The sequence below is a fragment of the Rhinolophus sinicus genome, linkage group LG01 (assembly GCF_036562045.2).
Source record: "Rhinolophus sinicus isolate RSC01 linkage group LG01, ASM3656204v1, whole genome shotgun sequence".
Classification (NCBI taxonomy): Eukaryota; Metazoa; Chordata; class Mammalia; order Chiroptera; family Rhinolophidae; genus Rhinolophus; species Rhinolophus sinicus.
The window spans coordinates 676,081-700,363 of record NC_133751.1 but is presented as its reverse complement, the minus strand read 5'-3'; the positions used below and the strand labels follow the sequence as shown (position 1 = coordinate 700,363).

Sequence of the window (24,283 nt, the reverse complement as noted above, 5' to 3'; positions counted from 1 at the left end):
AAAAGATAAAAAGCATTAAATGGGACAAAGATCCTTCATTTTGATAAGTTATAATCCTCTAAGAAGATATGATATTCATGAACTTTTATGTGCATAATTACACAGCTGTAAAATTTATGAAGGAAGAACTCATAGGACAGGAAATGGACAAATCCAGTACCGTAATAGGAAACTTTAATTGAAAAATCAAGAACACACAAAAAATTCAGATGGTTATGAAGGATTTGAATAGCATTCTTAACAAATTCTGTTCCCAACATAGAATATACTTTTCTTTCTCTTTTTCCCTTCTCTCTCGCCTTTCCTCCTGCCTACCTTCCTTCCTTTTTTTCAAACATACCAGGACCATCCACCATGGTTTTTATTGTGTTTTTTAATTTTTAAAATCCATTTACCATGTATTTGATTTTAAAGAAAATCTTATTTTTCAACAGCAGAAGTCATTAAGTATAATAAAAATGGGAATTAACCACAAAATGATAACCAAAAAGAATTTATACTCCGTTGTATACTTGGAGATTTGGGGATGCTTTTAAATAAAGCATAAACTGTGTAAAAATTAATGAAAATGAGCTAACACTGCATATCAAAACATTAAGGGTGCTGCCAAAACAATTCTTAGTTGAAAATCAGAAAACCAGAAACACTGAAAACGAATGGACTGGCTCTGGACTCTGCACGTTAGAGAATTGCAAAATAATTTAAGATGAAGTCGGAAACATTAATGAAGGTAAAGTAGAGATGAAAACAGTAGCACCTGAAAACTTCTTGCTGGTGTAATAAATTCTGGAAGAGGACCATAAAATCCTTTAGACTGTCAGCAGCTTTGATCGGCGGGGGAGAAAAAGCAAAACCGCAAGACCTGGCTGACCAGAAAGTAGCTGTGACTGCAGATGTGGAGGCTGTTCGCTTTCAGAGGCTGCTATTCACAACTCTGTGCAAAGAAATTGCAAAATCTAGATGAAATGATTAATTTTCTAGAAAAATGTAAACCGACCAGATTGCCTCAGTATGATGTAGGAAGCCTAAACAACCCGTCACCGTGGAAGTGGCAGACGGGCTCAGAGATCTGCAGTCCCCGTGCCACCAGACGCGGTCCTGAAGGACATGGGACTGTGACGTGTGCACATTATTTCCGAGTACAGAAAAGACTGAAAGTCCCCGTGCCATTTATGAGATCAGCAGCCTTGTGACATCAAAATTGTGCAAGGAATCTTCAACTAATCCATAGGAGACTCTGCTTTCTGAGACAGACGCGCCTCCCAGAAGTAAAGTGTTAGCGGACTGGATCCGACAGTGCATTTCGTCTTACATACGTTTCTGACTTAAGGAGACTTCTCTGTGTGGACTTCTTTCTGTCTTCTTTACGTGTCACGTTTCTTGAATTCTTCTCATTGCTTTTTCTTTTTGATTCTTAAAGGTTTTCTCTTGTTCCATTTTCCTCTGTTGTGTTTATCTGATCTTGTGTCTTCCAATCTCATCTTGGCATTGAAATATTTTTTTCTTTTGTTTCTATTTCCTGAGTTCTATGACCTCATTCTTGAGTTTTTCTAATTCTGATTTATGTCTTTTTCATCTTCTGTGTTATTATCTTAATGCCTTTTAATCAATTTAAAGAAATTAGATGATGGCTTTTCTATTTTTGTTCTCGAGTGTTTATTGTCAGTAGGGATGTCATTTTGGTTCTTATTTTCTTTTCTCTTTTAAAAAACCTCTTATAGGCTTTGATTTCACATGAAAATCGTTTTCCTGAACTTAATAGGGCGGCATGGTTTATAATAGCATTTCTAATTTTACGGCTCTAAAATGCCCTCTCCTGTTATTTTTATGACGGGTTAAAATGACGTTAGAGTGTGTCTGGTGGTGGGGTGAGGTGAATGGGTGGCCAGGAAATTGTGTAATAGTCTTGTATCGATGTGAAATGCTCTAGTTTTGCTCATTGTACCTTGTTTAGCCGAAGTCCTTGGTTTTAGGAAACACACACTAAAGTATTTGGGGTCAAGGAGCATGATGTCTGCTACCAGTCTCAGGTGGTGCGGATCCATAGGGAGGATGAGTGAGTGAGTGAGTGAGTGAGTGAGTGAGTGAATGAATGAATAAATACATGCCTGGCACACAGGCCTAAATGGGAACAACTAAGGATATAGAGAAGTTCTTTGTATTGTTCACACCACTTTGCTCCGGATTTTAAATTAAATCACAGTCAAAAGCTTCCCACTAAGCAAGTGCGATGACTCCTCAGTGGGGTCGCCTTGGCCCCTCCCCTGTCCCCCTCCTGACGGGCATCCTGCCAGCCTGGGGAGGGGGGCCTGCTCAGAGGGGTCACCGGGCTGCTGTAGCCCGGCTTTCTGTGTTAGTTTCTTCATGTTTTCCTCAAGCTGGAATTTTAATTAAATGCCCCAGAATATGATAAATGTGATGAGAAAAGAACAAACAACCACTTGGCATGTCGTTGGGGTCCCGAGTGCAGGAGGGCGGTTTGCTTCTGGTGACAGTATTTCCTGTCGCTGAGCCTCATACTGGCACCACGGCCACTTTTCTTCACTGTCAAGTGTAAGACAGCCATCGTCCCACGGTTCTCCATGGTGCGTGGTGCCCACGCTGAAGCAGCACTGACGGCTGGGTGGCAGGGAGGCCACAGGACAAGGGGTACAGCGCGGTGGGCTGGGCAGAGCCCCAAGGCTGGGCCGGGCGCTGGGCACTCAGCGGCTTCTCACGCAGAGCCAGACGTCGCTGGGGCCCTGCCTGCTGGCTGGTGGGCTCTGAGCTACATGGACCAGGTCTGTGAAGTGGCGACGACATCTCTTTCTCTAGGCACAGGCTGCAGTGGAGGAAGAAACCCATCAAAACCGAAGAAGCTGCGATTTCTGCCGGCAGAGCATGAAGTGGGTGGTGCGCCAGGCACGTTGTGTGCTCGAGCCCTGACACGGGGCTCAGGCCTGGCCGCACCGACACGTGCGCGTGATCGTGTCCCGGAGGCCCCCTCCTCGCCAGGCCTCTTGCACAGACACCGCCAGCCCTGGCCGCCTCCTGCCCGGCGCTCTGCTGCCCATGGTGGCCGGTCCTCTGCCTGTGCTGCCGTGCACACAGCTGTGTTCTCGCCCGTGCCCCACCTGGCTGGGTCCTGGCGTCCTTCTGGGACATGGCATGGCTGAACTCGGAAGTCCTGGCCCCAGCCCATTCTTGTCACCATGCCCACTGACCTGACCCCGGAACGCTGTCCAGCTCAGCCCACAGCGTGGCCTTCCTTACCCACTATCTTTGTCCCATCCACCTGCAGAGGTCTCACCCTGGACGTAACTGCTTGAGGAGAGCTGTGTGGGCTGGTGCATCTGTGACTCCAGCCTTTGTGAGCGCTTGCGCGGCCCGGTCCCTCTGTCCCTGTCTGGAGGATAGCTAGTGTCCCCGGCCAGCAGGCTGCGGTGTCCTCTCCATGGGAAAGGAGGTGACGGGGGAAGGGGCATCGGCCCAGCTGGGATCCCACACACACACTCCACGTCCTCGCGGCATCTGCTCATCTGCGCCGTGTCACAGGGAGGTCGGTGACCCACCCCTGGCAGTACATCGTCACTTCATTGTGTTCACCTCTCCGACTTGACGACCACCCCTTTCCCAGCATCTGACTGCAGTAGGCCACTTGTGTGCGTGCACGCTGTCCGCTCCCGGAAGGACTTCCCTTGGGACGGGATCCGAGACTGCGCGCTAATCAGGCCCCTCACTGCGTCACTGATCTGCTGATCCCTCACCTGCAGAAGACGCTTGTCTCGTGGAACCAGAAGGGAAACAGCAAACCCACGTGCTTATTACACGTGCGATGTACCAGAGCTGAAAGTAATTGTATCATCGGACCCGAGCGTGTTTGTAATTCTCGCCCTGTGTGTCCCTCCCGTGTGTCTGAGTGACGTTACTGAGCTGACCAGTTGCCCTGTGGCGCTGACCGCCCCTCTGCCAGCTCCCCTCCTGTGCCTTGAGGTGCCTCCCGGCAGGGGGCTCGTGCTGGTCCTCGCAGGGCGCCACCCAGGAGCATGGCAGGCAGGCCGGCCGCACAGCCCCAGCTCTGGGGCCTGGGGAGCCAGGCCAGGGCCCCTCCTTGCTGTTGTCTCGGAGCCATGGTCCTGTCCTCTGGGATCAGGAGGAGCTTTCAAAACACAGACCAGCTCTAATGGCCTAACCTCCATTCCTTGCCTCCTCTTGGCTTAATAGTCCTTACAAGTATCTGTATTGTCTCCTGGGCTGAGAGCTCAAGGCATGATGGCCCAGCCCTCAGGCCTGCACAGGGCTTGGAGGGTGGGGTCAGCAGGGTGAGGGGAGGGGCCTCGGAGCCTGTGTGATGTGGGGGTGTGTGGGAGGGGCGGAATCCCCTGGGGGACTGCTACTTTCCCCCCCGGGCAGATCCCTGTGGCTTCAGAGGGAGCAGGACCCCAGGGCAGGGCTTCTGGGGAGCAGGTGGGGTATGAGAACACTGGTGGGGCACGAGGAAGGCCTGGAGGGGCGGGCGCCCACCACAGGGACACCTGCGTAGGCCACGTAAGGATAAAAGTTTTACCCTTCCCGCGTCCTCAGGATTGGCTCCTTTGTACCTTTTTCTTGTTTTCAGTAAAGATTAACTCTTCCATTTGTATTGGACAGAATTATAATTTGAAATCAAAAGTCTTTAGTTTGTTGTGAAGGCTTTTGTTCTGATTCTTTATTCCTTGAAAGTCCCTTGCAGAGCCCCTCAAAACGGGGACTGGGTTGCGTCTTCGGTTCCTGTAACAGCCCTGCTGGCAGCTGAGGGGCAGAGCCGCCCTTCTCTGGGTGTGGTGACGGCACGTGGGTTTATGTGCTTTTTGCTTGTGTGCTGGCCAGACTTTTCAAATAATCTTTTTAAAAACCTTGCTTACGATTTTTCACTTACTTTGTTTTTATTCTGTTATGTTTTTCTTTATCGTTTGCCCCTCAGGACAGTTTGGCCAAAGACAAGAGTTGTGTTTTGTTGTTGCTTCCTGGTGTAGAAGTAGGGTGCTGCTGCCGCCAACACTGTCCTGCGGGAGGTCGGGAGCCCTGGTTGGTTTTGTCCCAGGAGTGCAGGAAGCACAGTACCAGCTTTTATCACTTGTCCCCAAGAGGTTCCATGTGTATAGGATGCGAGGCCGGGGTTCTGGGGGTGAAGCTCAGCACTCACTTTGCCAGACTCCGAGTTTCACCCTCAAATCCTGCAGGCCAGCTGTGCCCGGTGTCCAGCTGTCAGCAGAGGAAGGGATGGAGGGAGCTGCTGTCAGTCTCTGCCAGTGGCTGGCTGGGCCACGTTCTCAGCCCTGGCTTTGGGGACACCCCCCATGCCCTGTGCCCTTGGCGGGGGAGGGTCTTGTCTTTGTGTGACTCAGGCTGTTGCTGGGGTTTCAGGAAACCCCCCTCCCCCCAGCTGGGTGGGTGATGGGCAGGGCAGGAAAGTACTTTGAAGAACATGAGGGAGCGGGGAGTGGCAAAAAGTCGGGTCACCCCCACCCGCAAACCAAGGTCAGGCGCCCCAACCAGTCCCCAGTGTGAGTACAGAGCACCCCCCAAGCCACTGCCTCCTCCTGTGTCCTGCCTCCAGTGGCCCTCCCAGCCTTGTGGGGCCTCTTGGGGCAGCGTCGTGGAGAAGGCCGCACAGAGCTGGCTGCAGCTGAGCTGGGGACCTTGAAGGTAATGCTGCCTGCCTCCTCTTGGGCCTCCATGAGTGAGTGAGGGCATTTCCGTGGAGGTGGAGGTGGCCTGGCAGGAAGGAGCAGCTCTTCCTGCTCCCGGCCCTGCCTGCGTGCACAAGCGGGAGTGCTCAGGGGGCCTGTTTCCAGAGACCCGAGCCCCCAGCGAACAGTGCGCCCGGCGCTGTTCGGCCTGGGCCCCTTCGAAACGGTGCAGTGAGCGCAGTCCTCGTACGCTGCTCCCTTCTGACCTGCTGTTCTCACGCTAGGATCGTCCTGGGAGACTGGGGCCTGGCGCTCCCCCCCGTGTAGCCCTGTGCACGCTGCAGAGTACTTGGCAGCGCGGGGTGGGTGTTCTCTGTCCTTATTCAGAGTGAGGGGGTTAGCCCAGCGGTCTCTGCACAGCACAGCCCAAGGGCTGGGGTCACAGACTGGAACCACCAATCCCCAGGGGGTGTCCCCTCACCTCGGGAAGCTCCCCCAGGCAGTGCTGGTGGAGATGCTGAAGGGGCCACTTCGCAGCAAAGGAGCTGCCTCTGCCAGGGCCCTTCCCACCGCCACACTGAGGGGCAAAGGACAGGCCGCCCATTGGGGAACAGACCCAAAGCCAGCCCTCCAGGTGTGGTGGGCAGACTTCCCGGATGGCCCCCGAGACTTTCACCTGGTGTGCCAGCCTCCTGAGTGGACGGCACGTGGGACCTGGCCTTGACTAGGTCGTGTTGCCTGGCGGAGGGATTGTGTAGATATTAAGGCCCTAGTCTGCAGCTTTGGAGTGGGTCAGAGGCCGGTGAGCTGGGTGGCCTGACCCCGTCAACGTGGGTGACAAGTCGGAGATGGAGGAAGCCAGAGATTGGAAGCACGAGAGGTGCCAGGGGATGCTGGCAGCCATGGAGGAGAGGACGTCAGTCCTGCAGCCACAGAGGGTGGTCTCGGCCGGGGAGAGGCTGGGCTCCAGGTGGGCACGCAGCCACTGAGTCGCGCACGGTGGCCTTTTCCCTAGAGAGCCAGCTCCCTGTGTTGGCCTTGGTCCCCGGGGCTGTGAGCTGTAGGTGGGCGCGGTCGGAGCCCTGAGTGGTGCCCATTTCCTGTCCAGCAGTAGAGAAGCTGAGCCGGGGACCTTGGAGGCAGGTTTGCAGGCGCAGCCCCAGCACACACACCAATGCCGCCCCTCCGGCCCCTGTCCTTTGTTGCCTTTTATTGTAAAAGGACCAGCCAGGTGTCTGAGTGCGTGAAAGGACCGGCCAGGTGTGTCAGGGTGTCGACAGTCAATCAGTTTCCCTGCTGAGGGGAAGTGTCGCTTTCACCACAGTCACTTACTGCCCGTTAGCCCTCTCGGACACATTGCATCTCACAGATGTCTGTCTGTTTCTGCAAAACAGCCACCGTATGTACCATTTTACTGTTTGTTCTCCAAAACTCTAGTTGATTTCGGTTCTCTGTGTTTCCAGGCGAGCATTAGAGCCCCTCGGTCAGATCTGAAAACCGCAGTTGGGTTTGGGTTGGCCTGCCATCAAGGTGGTGCATTTCTCTTGGGAGGGAGGGTCTTCCAGTTCAGGGAAGCGGCAGGCAGTGCAATTTGACGGTGTTCTTGTGAAGCGCTTGCACACTGCTTATTCCTGCTATCCTTGATCATTTTATATTTTGTGTTCTTGGCTTCCATTGTAATTATTACTGATAGATAGTAAAGGTATTTATTTTTGCCTCCTTACTTTATCTGCCAGCAATAAACTGCGTCCTGTTGGTTCTCATAAGTTGGGACATATTAGGTACCGAACCACATTATCACAAATAATAACTTTAATTCCTTTCTTTTTAAGTATCTGTGGCTCCTAGTTACCTTTAACTGCTTGGGCCAAAGTTTTAGAAAAATGCTGAGCTGCAGACTGTCTTGTCCGCGTTTGGCCAGACTCCCACCTCGTCCCTGCCCAGAAGCTGTGGGACGCAGCTTACGCACCACCTGCCGAGTTTTAAAGTCCCTGAACTATTGGCTGTTCTGTTGCTCCTTTCTGAAAACCTCTCCTCTCGTGGCTAATGCCTCGCCAGCCCCACCTTCCCACCCCTGGGAACGCTCCTTCCTGGCCCCACGTGTGTTCTTTTTCTTGTCCGCCATTGAGTGGCGCAGTGTTACTCACCTGCTCTGCCAGGCTTTCCCCTCACAGGGATGTGGCGTGGGCACCTCTCGCTCGAGATGCATTTGGCTTGGCCCACTGTCCTCCCCCAGGGTCTTCTTGGGCACCTAACAGGAGCCTGACCCTGAACCTGCTCCTGACCTCCCGTCTGCAGGCTCCACCAGCCCTCCAGGCCTGTCCCCGAGTGCCTAGCCACCTTGCCACCCCCATCCCAGCAGGAGCTGAGGGTCCTCAGTGTCCTCTGAGCACCTCCTTGTGTCCTCAGAGGCTTGGCCTGCATGCAGACTGTGCAAAGAAGGCCACTGATCAGGAAGGCAGAGGAATAATGGCCCTTGAAAATGAGGCAGAGGATTACTGGAGCCACAGAGGAGGAAATCCTGGCCAGTGTCCAGTGAGGGGCCCAGCCTCCCTCAGCCCCAGGAATGAAAAGGGGGACAGGGGAGGGGCCGCTTCATAATGTCGCTGGCAGATGTGGGCTGAAGATATGGAAGGGCGACCAGCATGCTGGGGGGCCCTTGGTGCTGCTGGGGGAGCCAGGCCAGGCTCCCATCTGGGAGAGCAGCCTGGCTGTCTCCAGGGAGGTGGAGGATTGCCATGTCACCAGGACTCCACAGCCCTGCTGCTTGGAATACACACGAGGAAAACGAGGCGTCGTGCACAGGAGACACACCTGAGTAGGTGCCTGTGCAAATATTCGGAAATGTCCAGTTTACATGGGACTAGATACAGCAGTCCCCCCGCCCATCAACGGTCTTGCTTCCTGTGGTTTCAGTTATCGTGGATTACCTGCAATTAACCATAGTTCAAAAATAATAAATGGAAAATTCCAGAAATGAATAATTGCTGAGTTTTAAATTTGGTGCCGTTCTGAGTGCTCCATCCCGCCTGGGACGTGAGTCAGCCCTTTGTCTGGTGTCTCCGTGCCGTGGATGCTGGCTGCCCGTTAGCCACTTAGCCATCTTGTTGTCAGGCCGACTGTGGGCACCGCAGAGCTTGTGTTCCCGTCACTCTTATTTTGCTGAACAGTGGCCCCAAAGCACAAGAGTAGTGGTGAGGGCAGTTCGGATGTGCCACAGAGAAGCCGTGCAGTGCTTCCCTGACGTGACACGGTGAAGGCTCTCGACTTAATGAGGAAAGGAGAAAGTTGGGTGCTGAGTGTGCTGAGATCTGTGGTAAGAATGAATCTTCTATCTGTGAAAATTGTGAAAAAGGAAAAAGAAACTCGTGCTAAATTTACCTTGCGTCTGAAACTGTAAAAGGTCCAGCCATGCTGCATGATAAGTGCTTAGTTAAGATGGAGAAGACATTCAGTTTGTGGGTGGAAAGCATGAGCAGAAAACGCGTTCCGGTTGACAGCAGCATGTTGTTAAAAAGCATCGAGCTTATGCAAGGACTTCAGCAAGGGACCCCCTGAAACGGGCGACACCAAGCCATGTACTCCCTGGAAGGGATTCAGGAGCAGGTTTGGACTGGAAAGTATAGAATTACTGGAGAGAGAGACCACATTCGCATAACTTGTATTACAGTATATTGTTATTGTTCTGTTTTACTGTTAGTCATTGGTAATCTCTTACTGTGCCTAGTTTGTATATTAAACTGTAGGGCTGTATGTGAAGGAAGAACCTAGTTAAATTTAAATAGAGTTTGGTTCTATCTTGGTTTCAGGCGTCCGCTGGGGCTTGGTAGGGGTGCTGTGTATAAACACACGTCACACAGAGTGAAGACAGGCCCGCGTGCGTCTGTGGGATCCGTCCTGACGGAAGCAGCAGTGTGACATGCGTGGTGTGATGCATTGGTGCCGCCGACAGGCGGGCGATAGGCCGTCTTGTTAGGGGCTCACGCAGAAGCCAGCTGTGTGCCGGGTGGGGCGAGAGACAGAGGGAGAGAGAGGGGGCTGCTGGGCCAGGGCTCTGCAGTCTTGTGTTTCGTTTGTTTGAAAACAGGCGGAAGCAATTAGAGCAATGGGAACATTTGTTGCTTCTTAGGGTCGCGTACACTGGTGTCATCGTTTTTAGTGTTTCGAGGGTGAAATAGTTCGCAGTGAGAAACCAAAGCTACTTTTTCATTCTGTAAATCCAAGGGCCCCTCTCGCGGAGGGAGCTGCCTTCCAACCCACCCCTACTCGGTGCCCGGATATCCTCGGCCGTGAGGCTCAGAGCGACCCCACAGGGCGTGCGGGGCGCCTGGGCAGGGACGTGCCCTTCTCCTGTGGGGGGAGGAGTCACCGGGAACCCCCTGCGGGTCCTGCTCAGTCAGGCGTGGGCAGGCAGTGTCAGGGTCACCGAGCTGGCTGGCCCTCCTCCCTTCCTCAGAGGCCAGTCGGATGGGGTCTCCAGAAGGTGCCTGAGGCCACTGTGTCACCGAGTCACCGAGAAGCATAGTGGCATGCCCCTTTCCCTCTAAAAGATAGGCCCGCAGATTAGAGTTTCTCACTCTCCTGTCTGCCATCCACGTGAGTGTCGCTCTGAGCGGCATTCTGTCAAATGATTTTTCTTCTGTTAAAATGATAATTTTCTGCTATATCCTGTTAATATGGTGAATTATATGGATAGATTTTCAAATGTGGAACCAATTTGGCATTCCTGGTATAAATCCTACTTGGTCATGGTTCTTGGATGGATTTTTTTTTAACTGATGTTTTGGTGAGTTTTACATCTTATTGTCACAATAGATATTGGTCTGCAGCTTTCACTTTTCTCAAATCTTTGTCAGATTTTAATCAGAGTCGTGCTTGCTTTGTGTGACGACTTTGGGTTTATTTCCTCTCCTCTGTTTTCCTCAAGGAGTTTGTGTGAGATTCGTGTCATCAGTTCTGTGCACGTTTGGCAGGATGTCCAGGGCCAGGAGTCTTTTTGGCGGGAAGGTGTTTTACAACAAATTCAGGTTTTTCAGTAAGGGCATTTTTCAGTAAAGGCATTCAAATTCCTTTCATAGTTTGTGTCAGTTTCAGGAGTTGTGTTTTTTTTAAATTGTCCAGTTCATCTAAGTTGATGTACATGTTGGCCTGATGTTGTTTGTCATAATATCCCACGTGATCACTTTGATACCTGTCGGGTCTGTAATGACAACTGACCTTTCATAATTGTCATTTGGGATTTTTCTTTTCTCTCTTTTTCTCTTCATCCAGGAGTTTTTCTCTTTTTTTATTATATTTCTACATTACTGTTTTCCTTTCCTTTGTTGTCTATGTTTTCATTCATTTCCATTCATATTCATCATTTCCTACTGTGTTCGTTTCCTATAGCTGCCTGTAAATATTACCACAGACTTAGCGGTTCAAACCACACAACTGTACTGCCTTCGAGTTCTGTAGCGCGAATTCCAGCACGGTTCTCCCGGGGCTGCCCTCGGGGGACGCAGGCCTCTGCCTTTCGGGAAGCTCTGGGGGAGTCTGCTTCCTGGCCCGTGCCGCCCCCCCACCTCCTGCCTCAGCAAGGCTGCTTGCCTCTTGGACCCTCCATCCAGCTTCCACTGTGTCACCTTTCCACCCAGCTCAGAGACGTTCTTCCTTTAAAGGGCTCCTGTGACCAAAGTGGCCCGCCCGGTAGTCCGCTAGGTAGTCTCCCGTCTCAGGTCTGGAAGCTCAGTCACAGCTGCAGAGTCCCTTTGCCAGATGAGGCCACATGTTCACAGGTCCCAGGGGCTATGGCAGGGGTGTCTTCGGGGCAGGGACGTCACTGTGCCTGCCACACCTGCCTTCTTTACTTGGGACTTAATGTGTTGTCTTTTTTCTAGCTTCCTAAGGTAGAAGCTGTCATTGATTTTGGCCTGATCTTCTTTTCCAATATAATCCCACATTTTTCTCCAAGCTCTGCTTTAGCTGCACCCCACAAATTCTGATGTGTCGTTTTTTTTCAAAAGTCATTCTGTTATCAAAATAGTTCTAATTTCTCTTGCAATTTATTTCTGTGAACCGTGAGTTGTTTAGGTGTTGCTTAATTTTCTGATATTTGGGGAGTTCATGACATCTTTTTGTTGGTTCTTTTTCTTTTCTTTCTTTTTTTTTTAATTGGGGAATATTGGGGAACAGTGTGTTTTTCCGGGATGTCAAGTCGTTTTCAATCGAGTTGTGGGGGACGCAGCTCACTGGCCCATGTGGGACTTGAATGGTAACCTTGTTGTGAAGAGCTCACACTCTAACCAACTGAGCCATCTGGCCGCCCTGATTATTTTTCATTTAATTCTATTGTGGCCACAGATACACCCTGTGTGGTTTCAATCTTTCTGAATTATTGTATCATTCTCTGGGCTAGAAGATTACTATAGTATGCAGCGTTTTCAGACTGGCTTCTGTCATTTAACATGACACACTTTGTGTTACTCTGTGTTTTTTCACACAGAAAAAACTCATTTTTTGTCACTGACTAATAGTCCATTGTCTGGCTGAGCTTTTTAAAAAAAATGTATTCTAGCACGTTTCATGGAAAGAATTCCAGGAGTTCTGCACACCTCTGCCACCCAGATTGTGGTCTCTAAGCTCTGTTTGTTTACTAACAGGGCACGTTTCTTGGAGATGTGGTTTGTTATACAATCAGAGAAATGTGCACGACGGCCTGGAACAGCTGGTTTGGGCTAAGAGTAAGGCAGCTCACAGGACTGATGAGGTCATTTCAAAATCACACATGGCCACCTTAAGGGCTCTGGGTACCAGAGATGTGACGTTGTGACCTCAGCAATAACAGTGGACTGACGCACAGCACATACGTAGTAATCCGTGAGTGCTGACGCGTCTGCATGGCAAGAAGAGACGTGTGCTCGTTCTGGTAAAGCTCCTCGCTGTTCTAACCAGCAGTAAGTAGCAGGGAAAGACTCCATCACGCGTCCTCTTTTTCTGCGAGACCGAGTTTCAAACAGTGGACGAGGCACAGTTCTTACTTACAGAAGCGACTGGTGACAGAGAGACCACCAGCCCCTCTCGTCAACAGCGGCACCAGGAGAGGGGCTGCCCTGCTCTGACCGTGGGAAGTTCACAGAAATTCTAGGTCAGGGGACGGACATTCAAAATCTGAGCGGGCACTCAGCCAGATGTAGAATTTGGAAGATTCTAAGATGACTTGTATATTCAACAAATAAAATGCATGTAAAAAGAGAGGGGGCAGCTCCAGAATAAAATGTCAGAAAAGCCATCTGGAAACCTGATTTAGTTATTACTGAACACAGCAACTGTGAAAAGGCATCTGTGGGGAGGCTGGAAACGTGAGCGGAGACTGGGTGTTAGGTGACATGAAAGAATCCTTGATCTGGATATGTGTGAGAACTGCATGGTGGTGACGGAAAGTATCTGAGATTAAATGTGTACCTCGTGTGTGTGGGTGAAGTGGCCGCGGTGAGAACCTTCCAGCCAGGCCCCACGCATGCGTCTCGGTTCAAGGCTGCTCTGGGTTCGTCTGGCTTCTCTCCTGGTGGCTTGCAGGAGCCCAGGACAAGCCGCTGGCAGGAACCTGTGTCCGGCCTCCTCGTCCATGAAGGTACTGCTGGCGCAAACAGGTCATGCAACCAGGCCCAAGGTGGGCGGTGCAGGAGTGTTGGTCACACCACTGCCCAGACCCACTGCTGTGTGGTGCGGGATTCCCTGGGGGGGGGGGGGCGGGCACCTGGTCCAAAGTGCCACAGATCACAGCAGAGCAAAGGACGCAGGAGGCGCCCCTGAGCGGAGCTGGCACATTCTGACGGTCCTGGTACTTGGGGTGCTGTGCTAGCAACTCTGTATTCATTTTCCTCTGACTTCTAATCCGTCTGGCTGTGCATGTTTAAGCTTGCTCTTCTGTGGGGACGTGTCCTCTGTGCCACTAGAAATCGCATCCTTGTCTGACTCATGACTGCTTCTGGTTTGGGCGGGTTGAAAACATGGCAGTCTGGTGTTCATTTGCTTATTTTTCACTCACTTGTTAATCTACGCCCTATCCTCCACTTGCAGAGAGAATGTTTAGACTGATTGTCAATCAGCATAAGAGCAGGGGCTGGCAGGCTGCTTAATCGCCGATGCCCAGATTGACCGGCGATGACGTGAGACTTAAAGTGGACCAGTCACCAGCCACGGGTGGGAGTTGGGCACCATTCGGTGCTCCTGTAAGACGCAGGCAGGGAAGGGGGAGCAGCCAGCGTGGGGCCTCTGGAGCAGAGGGTGGAGGGGCGGACGGGCCCCGGGCCCGCAGCCTGACTGGCGGCCTGTGCACTGTTAGCCTTGCACGCAGCCCCTACTCACCCTTGAGGCAGGTCACGTCACCTGTCCGGGCTTCTTTCTGGTCATAATAGCGACTGCTCATTTGAAGAGTTGCCACAGACGAAGTGCGTGGCCCGGCGCCTGGCCAGGTGTGGGGCTGGCTGCAGTTGTCACAGGAGTTCCGTGCCCGCCCTTCCAGTTGGACGCCGGGGGAGCTCCAGCACATTCAGCACGCTGCCCGCCTCACGTCTCCCAAGGAGAGGAGAGGTCAGAGGAGCTGCGCGGCTAGCTTGCCGTGGTGACTGAGAGGTGGGACAGGCCTTGTGTCTTGGGACTTACAGGTGTGGGGGAATCTGAGCTGTGTTCTGAAGGATTTTAAGTTGAGGCACTAACCTGAGCGAAGTAGACGAGGTCTGACAATTAATTTGCGGACTTGCCACCGTGCGCTTCCATCGGCAGCCCTGTACTAACAGCTCGGGAAGGTTTCATAACCTTGGTGTATCAGTGTCCCACAGCTGTGTTCGTGTCGCTGTGTGGCGGTGTCTTGCCGAGTGGTGTTCATTATTGTTGTTGCATGTTTTTGTGTGCCTTAGCGAGAATGTCTGAGCTTGAATTAGAGCAACGAACAAACATTAAATTTCTTGTTAAACTTGACAAGAGTGGAAGTGAAACCAGCGACGTGTTAGTTCAAGTTTATAGGGATAATGCCATTAAGAAAACGCAGTATGCAAATGGATTAAACGTTTTCCTGAGGGGAGAGAACCCATCACTAATGAAGAGAGGTCAGGGTGGCCAGTATTGAGCAGAACTGATGAAAACATTGCAAAAAATTTGTTGAATTGTGTGGCAAATTTTTCGGCTGTGAGAAGCATAGCAGACCAAGTAAACATCCATACAGAAAAAGAAAAATCTTAACTGAAAATCTTGGCATGAGAAAGGTGTGTGCAAAAATGGTCCCAAAGGAGCTCAGCGATGAACAAAAGCAAAGGAGAGTCAAAGTTTGCCGAGACCTTTTGGAGAGGCAGACGATGTTTTGGGCCATGTTATCACTGGTGATGAAGCATGTGGTACCCATATGACCCTGAAACAAAGCGTCAAAGTGCACAATGGAAGTCAGCCAGTTCTCCACGACCAAAAAAGTTCCGTCGGTCCAGATCAAGAGTCAAAACTATGTTGCTGACCGTTTTTGATATCAGACGGATTATTCATTATGAATTTGTACCAACTGGACAAACAGTTAACCAAGTTGACTATTTGGAAGTGCTGAAAAGGCTGCGTGAAAAAGTTAGACGACCTGAACTTTTCGCCAACAGCTCATGGCTCTTGCATCACGACAATGCACCAGCTCACACGGCACTGTCTGTGAGGGAGTTTTTAGCCAGTAAACAAATAACTGTATTGGAACACCCTCCCTGCTCACCTGATCTGGCCCCCAATGACTTCTTTCTTTACCCGGAGATGAAGGAAATATTGAAAGGAAGACATTTTGATGACATTCAGGACATCAAGCGTAATACGATGACAGCTCTGATGGCCGTTCCAGAAAAAGAGTTTCAAAATTGCTTTGAAAGGTGGACTAGGGGCTGGCGTCGGTGCATAGCTTCCCAAGGGGAGTGCTTCAAAGGTGTCTGTAGTGCTATTCGGCAGAGGTGTGTAGCACTTTTTCTAGGATGAGTCCCCGAACTTAATTGTCAGATGTCATATTCGTCAGTACTGCCATATAACAAGTGACCTCAGGGTATAGTGGCTCACAGAAGTGAGGCTGGCTCGTCGAGGCTTTAAGCACGTGCTCCTTGTACTAGGAGCTGCTCAAGCCGTGTTCTTGAGGGACTGGCAGAAGCAAAGAGAAAAAGCCCACACTCACAAGCGTGTCGAAGCCTCTGCTGTGAGCATGTCAGCCAGCATGCCGGTGGCCAAACACCATCAAGCCAGTGTCAGTGGGGCAGGGGAGAAAGTGCAGAAGAAAGGGGCAAGGGTTCAGGAGAGCTGGAGAATTGGGGACAGTGGTGCATGCATGTGTGGGGACAGGTCTGTAGTCCAGCATACCAAGGGACAGACTGTGAGGAGGACATGGTTCAGAGAAGCTAAGAGTAGGTGGCATGAAAGTGGGTGACAGGAGAAGGTAGGTAGGGGACAGATGGTGCAGAGCCAGGCTGGGAGGTCTGACGTGACCACAAACATCAGAAGGACCCACCACAGCAGGGAAGGAACCGGCCCAGCTACCTCTCGCTACTTTAAAACTCACCCAACAGGCAGCAGTTTCAGTAACAGTGTATCTGTCCACGTTCCGTGCGTGGGCCGTCCTGAAGCCTCAGGCAGTGGACGTTCGAGACGGCCCGTTGGCGCGACTGTGGCTGATGCTGGCTGTTGGCTGGGAGTTCAGTGTCACATGTGATAAGTCCTCAGCAGGCCCTGGTCCTGCATTCATGAGGTGAGCAGTGCAGTGGTTGGCGTATTTACTTGCCACCTCGGAATGTCCAGTTGCTGCAGCATCATTTGTCGAAAAGACTGTGCTGCCTGTACTTCGGTACTTTTGCACCTTTGTCCAGAAGCATCTGGCGGCTGTTCTGTGTGGGTGTGTCTCTGGGTTCTCTGTTCTGTGCCGTCGATCTGTGTGTCTGTCCTTCTAGCAGGTCCACACTGTCCTGATCGCTGTAGCCGCATCGAAAGTGTGAACAACAAAGTGATTTCTCCCACTTGGGGTTTTCAAAATTCTTTTACCTACTCTAGTGTCTTTGCCTCTTTATGTATGTTTTAGGGGAATCTTGTCTCTGCAAAAATTATTACTGGGATTGTGGTAGGAAATGCATGAGACTCATAGATCTATTTGGGGAGAAGTGACATTTTCACTGTGCTGACTCCTCCATTCCTTGATCATGATGTGTCTCTACACTTATTTAGATCTGTGATTTCTTTCATCAGTGTCTTGTAGTTTTCAGCATATCAGTACTTGCATGTTTGTTAGACTCAACACCAAAGGATTTCACTTTTTAAGTGGTTGTAAATGGTATTGTGTTTTTGTTTCCATGTGTTCGTTACTTGTCTGTAGAAATACAATTGACTTTATATGTTGATCTTGTATCCTATCCTGTGACCTTCCTAACCCTGACTGCTTCTAAGAGACTTTTTGTAGATTTCGTGGGATTTTCTACATGGACTATCCTGTCATCTTCAAATAGAGCAGTTTTATTTCTTCTTTTACCATCTGTGTGTCTTTTATTTCCTTTTCTTGCCTTATTGCAATGGCCAGGGCTCCAGTGCTATGTTGGATAAGTGGTGTGAGCGTGGACGTCCTTGCCTTTCTCCTGACCGAGGTGGGGGTAGAGGGGAGGAATGTTCAGTCTTTCACCATTAAGTGGGGTGTTAACTGTAAGTTTCTGTAGATGCTCTTTGTCTAGTTAAGGAAGTTCTTCTCTATTTCTAATTTGCTGAGAATTGTTATCATGAATGGGTGCTGGATTTTGTCAAATGCCATGTTTTCCCCAAAATAAGACCTAGCCGGACAATTAGCTCTAATGCATCTTTTGGAGCAAAAATTCATGTAAGACCCGGTCTTATTTTACTGTAAGTCTGAATATAATGTAATGTAATGTAATGTAATATAATATAATTCCGGGCCTTATATTAATTTTTGCTGACGCATTAGAGCTGATTGTCCGGTGAGGTCTTATCTTTGGGGAAACAGGGTGCTTCCCATACACCAATTGGTACAATTATGTGACTTCTGCTTTACTGTTAACATGATGGGTCACATTGATGAATTTTTTGAGCAGTGAACCAGCCTTGCATCCCTGGTATAAATCCCACGTTATCATCATGTATAATTATATGTATATAATTCTGGATTGTATTTATATTTTATTGAGGATTTTTGCATCTATGCTCATGAGGAATATTGGTCTGCAGTTTTCTTTTTACTTTCTACCTTTGTCTGGGTTTCTGATTAGGGTAATACTGGCCTCTTGAAATGAGTTGAACGGAGTTCCCTTGTCTTTTATTGTTTGGAAGAGATTGTGTAGAATTGGTGTTAATTTCTTTAAACAGTTGGTAGAATCTCCAGTAAAATCAGCTGGGCCTGAATATTCCTTTTTCGGGAGGTTTTTAAGCCAAGTTCAATTTCTTTAATGGTATAGGTTTATCCAAATACTGTATTTCATATTGGGTGAGTTATGATAGTTTGTAATTTTCAAGGAACTGGTGTATTTCTTCTGAGTTGTCAAATTTATGTGTGTAGAGTTGTTTGTAGCATTTCCTTGCTCTCCTTTTAATGTCTGTGGATTCTGCAGTAACAGTCCTTGGGGCATTTTAAATATTGGTACTGTGTCTTTTCTCTGTCAGTCTAGCTAGAAGTTTATCAATTTTGTTGAACTTTTCAAAGAACCAGCTTTTTTTTCCATTTTATTTTTTCCATTTATTTTCTCTACTGTTTTTCTGTTTTCAATTTCATTGATTTTTACTTTTATAGTTACTATTTCATTCTTCTGCTTGATTTGGGGTTAGTTTGCTCTTCTTTTTCTAGTTTTTAAGGTGAGATCTTAGCTTCCACATTTGAGGCCATTTGTCTTTTCTAATTTAAGCACTTTGTTCTAAAATTTCCCTCTCAGTACTACTTTAGCTGCATTCCACAAATTTTGTTATATTATATTTTCATCTTCATTCAGTTCAATGTACATTTTAAATTTTTCTTGAGGTTTTCTCTTGGCCAATGGATTATGTAGACGTGTGTTATTAATTTCCTAGTGTTTAGAGACATTCCTGTTATCTTTCTGTTCTTGATTTCTAGTTTGATTTAATTGCAATCAGAGAATGTACTCTATGATTTTAATTCTTTTAAACTTATTGCGGTTAATTCCATGGCCCAGGGTATGGTCTGTCCTGTGAACAGTCCACAGATGCCTGGAAATAATGTGTATCCTACTGTTGTTGGGTAGAGTGTTCCACAAATGTCAAGCACCTCATTCTGGTAGATGGTCATGAGTTCTTCTGTATTGTTGGTGATTTTCTGTCTAGTTGTCCTAGCACTTGTTGAGAGTGGGGTGTTGAAGTCTCCAACTATAATTGTGGATTTGTCTATTTCTCCTTTCGTTCAACTAGTTTTTACTTTATGAATTTTGTGGCTTTGTTGTTTGGTGCATACAGATTTAGCATTGCATGCTTTTCATGGAGAGACTTCCATGAACCATGTAGTGTCTTGATTGTGGAGTGAATTGAAGTGTATTTTTTCTGACAGGACTTGAGAAAGAATACGTCTCTATTAGAATTCACATCGCCAGTGTAACACGGAGCGCCATGAAGCGATGGGCAGACACACGCCTCTACACGCACAGGGCGTAAGGGGTCTGCGTGCCTTCAGTTCCTGCAGCATGAAAATGATTTCTAAAGTGAAGTTAGAGACACACCAGAGGTCCTGTGAGTGTGTGCATGGATTTGAAAAGCTGTGAGGACGTCGGCGTCGTGGCCGGGAAGGAGCTGAGGCTGGCACAGTGGAGTCACAGGGCCCTTGGCACAGGGGTGCCAAGAGAATTACTCACCTGTCACCTGTCAGCTGGCCTCACAGGTGGCCTCTGGGCCATTCAGGTGGCAGGAGCTAACCTCCTAGGGCTCTGAGAGCCGGATGAGGCTAAGAGGAGAGCCCACGTTGGGAGGGGACGATGCCCAAGGGGGACTGCCGCCTGTGGCGTGTGGGTGCCTGGGGGTGCAGGGGGATTTGGAGGGGCCTTGCTTTCGTACCTGTCTAGACTTGGGTCCTGTCACATCTTGCCTCAGGGCCCAGGCCCGGCATGACAGCAGCCTGAAGTAGTGAGCCCTCACCCTGTGACATGGATGAACAAGGTCCTGCCCTGGGTCCTTTCTGTGGCTGAGTGTCGGGGACACTTCCTACCCTGTGGATGGCACTGGGCCCTTGGCTGGGCCAGTGTGTTTGGCCGGCATCTCTGGGGAAATGTTAATTTGAACGTTATCAGTGGGGTAAGAAAGACTGACAAAGAGCAGTTTCCGTATCGTCAAGGTGTTTTGTTTCCTTGTTGAATTATGTGGAATGTTTTCTTTGGAGACGGCCTGGCACTTGGTAACAATGAGCACAGATGTCCCACTGGCCTTCCCCTGGTCAGAGTGCGTCCTCATGCGTTATTTCCCTGCACGCTTGCCACAGACCTTGGCGGGAAGACGTCAGAAATGACCGTTTTCCAGATAGGACACTGCTGCTCCCGAGGCCTCAGTGGAGGTTGGTGGGGCTCTGACCCTGCTCTGGGTGTCAAGTCCCCACTTCTTCCTGTCACCCCAGTGCTTTGCGGACGTTCTGGAAGCGCAGGGGCATCTGCAGGTGTGGTGGGGCCATGAGGTGGCCTCTGGGCTCGCTGGAGCTCAAACCCACCCTCACCTTGAGCATTTGCAGAAGCTGCGTTTGGAGAGCAGGTACTGCGGCTCAGAGACGTGTGCAGACCCCGCCGCGTGGGGGAGGGCTGCCTCGTGTGACCAGCTGCGCCCGCAGTCCTGGGGACGTTTCCGTGTGAGCACCCAGGGGCTGGTGGCTGTGAGGGGCAGTGAAGGCGAGCTCGGTGGCTGGGTGGCCAGGTGGACATAAGCCTGACCCAAGGGTGCAGCTAGCGGGAGCAGGTACGTCACTGCCGTGTGACGGAAGCTCCTGGAGGCCAGGCCCGGGTGGCACCCGGATCCCAAGCCGGTCGCTGGGACGTGGGCTTGGTGTGTTCTGGGTTACCGAGGGTGGAAGTACTGAACAAAGGCTGTGGGTCCGACCCGAGAGGCAGGCCCCCGCAGGGGCCCACGCAGACAGACTGACCGTGTTCTGCGTGGGGAGGTTCCGGGGCGGCTCTGAGGGCCTGCCTGTGGGCCGTGGCGCTCTGCTGCCACCCAGTGGCCGCAGCCTTGCCACACAGCCAGCCCTCTTCTGCTCCCGCCGCTAGAAACACCCTAATGGGAAGTGCGTTGCCTGTCTTTGTGGAGTTTGCGACATTCCGTTGGTCTCTTGGAGAGGACCCGATGGGAGGTCCCCACGCTGGCACGCCCCATTTGTCCTTTGTCCCAGAGCCACTTCCTTTTGGACAAGGAGTCATGCTGCAGAGCTGGCAGGTCGCCCCGCACGGGCCTCCCTCCAGAAAGCACCTGGCCCTCCTCCTCGCTCCCTCTGCTGCTTGCTGGCTGGCGGGCGCTGCCTGCGTCACCCTCCTCCTCTGCTTCCCGCTGCCTCGTCCTGGAGCCTCGGGCCTGGTGGGCTTGGTGGGCCTGGTGCTCCACCCCAGCGCATGTCGGTGCCTCACCTAGGGAGCGCCTCGTCCTGTCAGCGCCGTGGGTCTGTCCCCAGCCACTCACCCCGAGCTCCTTCCGCCTGTCAGACTCCTGCCCGTGCCGGGAGGTGGCGGGGGGGGGGGGGGGGGGGCAGTGGCTGCCCCCCGTGTTTGTGTCCGGGGCTGACCTCCAGCTTCTTGCGCTTGCCCCCGCACCCTGCCCCTCGCCCCTCTCGTCCATGGCTGGGCTGGCCCCTCGTGCACTTGACTTCTGCAGGACGTCTTGTGTCTTTGGAACACCCACAGCGCTCCAGACAACTCTTGTGACTGGTTTCATCGTCACCAGCATCACACACGCCACACGCCTGTGTGCGTTCGCACGTGCACACCAGCCGTCAGCACGGCTGGCGGGTCCTCATCCCTGGAGACGTCCGCCATGTCGCTGAGCAGTGCGGAGCTGTGCTACCGCCTTAACCAGTGGCGCCCTGGTGACTTTCCTGCTGCCAGGAACTGGGACCTGTCTCGTCCACAGTGCGAGCGCTCTGCTCGGTGTCCCTGTGTTGTGTGTCCGGCTGACGGCTGAGGGGCTGCGCCGTGGGCCAGCATGGCCTGCTCAGAGGGTGTGCTGAGGCCAGGGCACAGGAAGGCCCGTCCTTTGCCACAAGCTTTTCTGGAATAAGCGCTTCTCAGTCAGTTACACAAGGCGGGATCAAAAACCACAGCAAGGCAGCACCCGCCCTTGCTGGAATGGGGTCCGAGGAGGAGAGCAAACACAGACTTTCATCCTGAGTCACAGCCCAGATCTCACCTGAGCCTCACTCAGCACCTTGAGGAGCGGGAAGACCTTGCTCGAGAGGGAAGTGGCCGTCAGCAGTCGCCCACGCCGAGCTGAGCAGGTGGTGAAATACCTGACGAGGCTTTCAAAGACACCTTCGTGACAGTGCTTCTGTGGAACGACACACACTTGAAATATGTGAAAAACTACAATGTCTCAGCAGTTTTAGGTTCAGAGCAAAATTGAGGGAAGTACAGGGATTTCCCATTTACCCCCTGAAACCCCCGCAGGCACAGCCTCCCCCATCGTCAACGTCCCCACCGGGTGGGGCCTCTGTTACAACTGATGGACCTACAGTGACACACACATGTCATCACCCAGGGCCCACACTTTACACCAGGGGCCCCTCTTGGTGCTGTGCCTCCCGTGGGTTTGGGCAGATGTACAGTGACGTGTGCCCACTGTCACAGTGTCATACAGAGCGTGTCACTGCCCTGAGCACCCTCTGTGCTCCTCCTCCTCACCCCTCCCTCTGTCCCCTGGCGACCCCTGACCTCCCACTGTCTCCGCAGTTCTGCCTTTTCCAGAATGTCGCAGAACTGGACGCCTTCTCAGATGGGCTTCTTTCACTTAGTAATAATATGCACTTAAGGTGCCCCGTGTCTGTTCATGGCTTCGTGGCTCATTTCTCTTTCTCACTGAATAACAGCCCATCGCCTGGATGGACCAGTTTATCCATCACCCACGGACGGGCATCCGGGTGGGTCCAGGTTTGGCCGTCATGAATAAAGCTGCTGTAAACATCCATGGGAAGGTTTTGTGTGGACGTAAGTTTGCAGCAACTTTGGGTCAACAGCAAGTAGTGTGATCGCTGGGTCCTATGGTGAGGGGACGTCACTTTGGTAAGAAACCACCCACTGTCCTCCTGTGGCTGCACCACCTGCCGTCCCACCGGCAGTGAGTGAGACTTCCTGTGGGGCCACGTCCTCGCCGCGCCTGGTACTGTGAGTGTCCCGGGTGGGGGCCATTCTGGTGGGTGTGTGCTGCTGTCCCGTCGTTTGTACTCGCGTTTTCCTGGTGACGTGATGGGAGCATCTTCATGTCATCTGTGTGCCTTCTTCGGGGAGGTGCCAAATTGAAATTTTAGAAGTGAGAAATACAAGCCCAAATATAAAAACTCAGGTTGTACACTTTAAATATAGGCAGTTTTATGTGTATCAGTTACACCTCAGTTAAACTGTTAGACAGAAAATCTCAGATTTGCTCCCAGAGGAGTCCAGTGACGTGCTCTTTATAAGACTTAAATGACCAAGACAGTTTAAAGTTAAAGGGGTGGAGGAAGTTACCAGATCGATGCCAGCACAAGGAAAGGAAGGAGACGTGGAGCCCACATGCAGAAGAGCACTTTGGTGCCCCCGTGGTTTTTAAAGCGTAAAGGGGTCTGGAGAGGAGAAGCCGAGGCGGCCGCCCTCCTGGCGGGGAAGGCGCGTCGCCCCCAGGCCTCCTCTGGCCGGTGCGGCCGCCAGCCCATGGCCCGTGCTCCTGGCTTCTCCTCCGAGTACCTTCTCTGGGAACGAAGGCGCCTCCTCACTGGCAGGAGGTTTCTGCTGCTGCTCCACAGGCCCTGCCGGAAGTGTTCTGTTGTGCTCTGCTCTCACCCCGCCTCTGATGTCACTGCCCGGCCCATTGTGTGGTGGCCCCCTCCCCAGCGGTTTCCGTAGCAGTCAGCGTGGCTTGGGCTGCGCGGAGGCCGCCTGTGGGACCCGGGTCACATCAGTCCTGATGGACATCTTCGGGATGCCTGTCACCAGGGCGGAGAAGTGACCTGTGGCACCTTTGCTCCATGTGGTTGGCAGAGCAAGTGCTTGGCCATGTGTGGCACCCGGCCTGGGGGACTTTGCCCCGCTGCGGAGTGTCCCACCCGCCCTCTGCCCTTGGGCGCAGGCTTAGCATAGCTTGTGATGCGGTGCATTATGGGAAGTGGTTTGTAACGTGGAACCAGCCGCGCTTCCCTGGATAAGCCCTGCTTGGCCGTGGCCTGGGGTCTTCACATTGCTGGATGCTGTTTGCTCATTTAAATTTGATTTTCTTAGTGTGTGTCTCTGTTCATGAGAGAGATTGCTCTGTAGTTTTCTTTTTCCTACTGTCTTCACCACTGCTTCTGCTGTCAGGGGCATCAGAGCCTCACAAAACGAGCTGGGAAGTATGTCCCTGTTTTCTCTAAAAGATCGTCTAAGGGTGGTGTTCATTTTCTGTAAATGTTGGTGAAAATTCTCCAGTGAAACCAGCTGGGCCTGGAGATTTCT

The 24,283-nt window shown here is 51.4% G+C and overlaps 1 protein-coding gene across 30 annotated transcripts in view; it reads left to right on the top strand.

Annotated features, from left to right (window-relative positions):
- The window catches only part of PCBP3 (poly(rC) binding protein 3), a 192,979-nt gene that overhangs the window by 104,628 nt on the left and 64,068 nt on the right, over positions 1-24,283 (top strand). Inside the window, exon 2 of one of the 30 annotated variants that reach the window (XM_074321743.1) lies at positions 2,815-3,831. The exons of 24 other annotated variants lie outside the window; for them this stretch is intronic. The gene's annotated coding sequence lies outside the window, so the exon portion shown is untranslated. Of the gene's footprint in view, positions 1-2,814; positions 3,832-12,568; positions 13,303-13,908; positions 14,268-24,283 lie in introns of those variants that run through there. 5 more of the 30 variants (XM_074322104.1, XM_074322201.1, XM_074321783.1 and 2 more) reach the window with 5 other exon arrangements.